The sequence below is a fragment of the Sinocyclocheilus rhinocerous genome, unplaced genomic scaffold, assembly GCF_001515625.1.
Source record: "Sinocyclocheilus rhinocerous isolate Xijiao unplaced genomic scaffold, SAMN03320098_v1.1 scaffold46, whole genome shotgun sequence".
In the NCBI taxonomy this organism is placed as follows: domain Eukaryota; kingdom Metazoa; phylum Chordata; class Actinopteri; order Cypriniformes; family Cyprinidae; genus Sinocyclocheilus; species Sinocyclocheilus rhinocerous.
Window position 1 is genome coordinate 392250 of NW_015633191.1, and position 3017 is coordinate 395266.

The following is a 3017-nucleotide window of genomic DNA, read 5'->3' on the forward strand; positions in this document are numbered from 1 at the left end:
CAAATTAATTGTTATAAAAATAATATAAGAATTTAAATATAATTATATATTTACAACAGTTACATTATAAATTACAATAATTATTAAAATATACACTACCCGTAAAATGTTTGGAATAATTAAAGTCTCTTATACTCACCAATGCTTACACATTTACATTTTACAATTTACATTTAAATTTTGTTATTTTTTTATGAATATTTCTAAGGACCTCCTCCTTAAGGACCCCCGAGGGTCCCTGGACCACAGTTGAAAAAAACAACAACAACCCTGCTATAAGAAACTAAGAATTACTCGTGCGACCAACTGTATGCTCATTGTTTGATAACATAAGCTCACATATGCGATCTAAATGTGTCTGCAGTTGGTCGATGCTCACCATACAGGTGTGTTTATGTCTACAGCCACGCATGTTAATGCTTGTGCGTGTGACAATCCGTCAGTGCGTGTTTGTGCACATAGCACAACTGCGTATGTGAGCGGTCAGCCATGTGTGCACACGTGTGTGAGTGTGTGTGTGTGCGCCTGGCGAGGTGCTGGTTCCCACAGCTCTGATCTAATTCGGCTGTAACCCAATCTCCGTGTGAGCGCTGCTCGGCCAGCGCTCTCCCTCCCACTGGCGCTGCATTTGTGTGTGTTTATATGTGTGTGTGTGTGGCAGCCACTTCCCCTGTTAGTCCCTCAGGCCCCTCGGCGCAGCGGCTCGCCCGGATTGGTTTACTATGTCAACTCTGGGAGCCGGCAGCAGCAGCCGCGCTCACATGCCCCGATGCATCCTGTGCGCACACCATCCTGACACCTTATACCTGACATTCAGCAACTGCAGGACCGAGGGAACAGCAGAAGGGAGGAGAGAGGCAGGGAGGTGCAGTGTGTGGGGGGTGTCGGATTTCGTGACATTTTGCCTGCCGGGACCATCAGGAGGAGAGAGAGGAGACGAGAGAGTGCATGTTTGTATGTGTGTGTGTGTGTCGGTGGAGGTTCACAGACAGAGAAGAAATAAAAACAGATCTGGAGGAGTGTGGGAGAGTGTGTGTGTTTGCATGGAACAAAGGCCTGCTTCACTGAGTTGAATAACAGGAGTCCTTGAAAGAATGCTTGTTAATTATGGACCCCCGGGCCTGTGGGGGGACGGGTGGATGCTGGTGTTTTGGTGGAGGGGTTCAGTTTGGTGTACTTGTTGTTGTTGAGCAAGCATATGAGCAGTGGAGGATTGTTTTCATAGCAGCTCTGATAATAAGAAGTACAAAACATGTCAGACATATGCATTCACATGGATCTAGTTCGCATGGTTGTGTCAAACCTGAATTTCTTGCTTTCTTCTGTTTAACTCAAAAAGAGAAAGTTTGAATGTACATGCTGCTCATTTCCATGCAGTGAAAGTGACGGGTGCTGGCAAGCTCCAAGATCTGCATGAAAGCAGCATACAAGTAATCATAAAAAAAGTTCATACAAACATACACATAATTATAATGTTATAGAAGATTTCTATTTTGAATAAATGCTGCTCTTTTGAACTTTCTATTCATCGAAGAATCCTGAAAAACTATCAGAGTTTATTAAGCAGCACAACTAGAGGTTTGCTCGTGTCATTACTTACTAATTAATTCCTTACTCTGATTATTGGAAATAATCACATTATTGGTGCACATGTAACCGTAGTGACTGACAATAATAAGAAATGTTTCTTGAGCACCAAATCATCATATTAGAATGATTTCTGAAGGATCATGTGACACTAACGACTGGAGTAATGATGCTGAAAATTCAGCTTTGATTCACCAGAATAAATTGCATTTTAAACTATATAAAAAAATTGAGTTTTACTATATTTTTGATCAAACACAAATGCAGCCTTGGTGAGCAAGATTCTTCTTCTTATAAAGACATTAAAACATCTTATCTACCCGAAACTTTTGAACGGTAGTGTGTGCATTAAGATCAATTTATGCTACGTAAGAAAATATTATAATATATAATGTATATATATAATTTTTATATTTAGTAATTGTTCATATTTGTCACCGTTGTAAAGCCATCTAACAAAACAGTACTGTACTAAAGACTTTTTTTTCTTCTGGAAAATGTAAAAGAAAACAAATAAAGTCTAAAAACTACTGATTTAGTGTTTCACAAAAGAAAAAAAAAATCCTGTTCCTCACACAAAACTGTTGTATGGTTCGAAATATAGTACAACTAACTATACTGTAATTAACTTGTATTACAAACTACCTTTTATTTACAAACTGATTCTTTTGTAAATCTCTTTTCATGAATTGTTCAAAAAGACTCAACCCCATGATTTAATGGTTTGAATACATCTGGACAAATAACTGAATCGCCTTCTGAATGGAAAGTGATGTCTGTTATGAAATTATTCTAGTTTTGCATACTTAAGGTTTGTAGTGGAAGACAAACATTTACAATTTAGTTTTTAAATAATAAATATCTCTCTAGATCAAATACACACTTCTAAAGGAACCATTGGCATGGACATTCATCGAATCATCCTTTGTTGAAAAGAAAGAAAGTAATAAGAGTTTGTAACAGCATGAGGGTGAGTAAATGATGACAAAATTTGGATGTCTTGGTGAATGATCTGTTTACTATAGGTTGCACCAGATAGGTTTCCTATGATTGGTATTATGTATTGCTGCTGGCCAGAAACTGTTACAAAATGTGCTCTTTGGTAAATCACTGCCATCAGCGTCTCGTCTAGAGTAAAGGCTCAGTTACACTGCACACAGATCTGTCAGTCCTGTGCTCTGTCAGGGCTTGTCTGTTTCACTTTACCTCAGGGCACACACACAAGTCTTCTATTGCTGGTCACACGTCTTACGACTCGTCTCAAAGGGGTCATATGATGCTGCTAAAAAGAACATTATTTTGTGTATTTGGTGTAATGAAATGTGTTTATGCGGTTTAAAGTTCAAAAAACACATTATTTTCCACATACTGTACATTATTATTTCTCCTCTATGCCCCGCCTTTTTGAAACGCGTCGATTTTTACAAAAC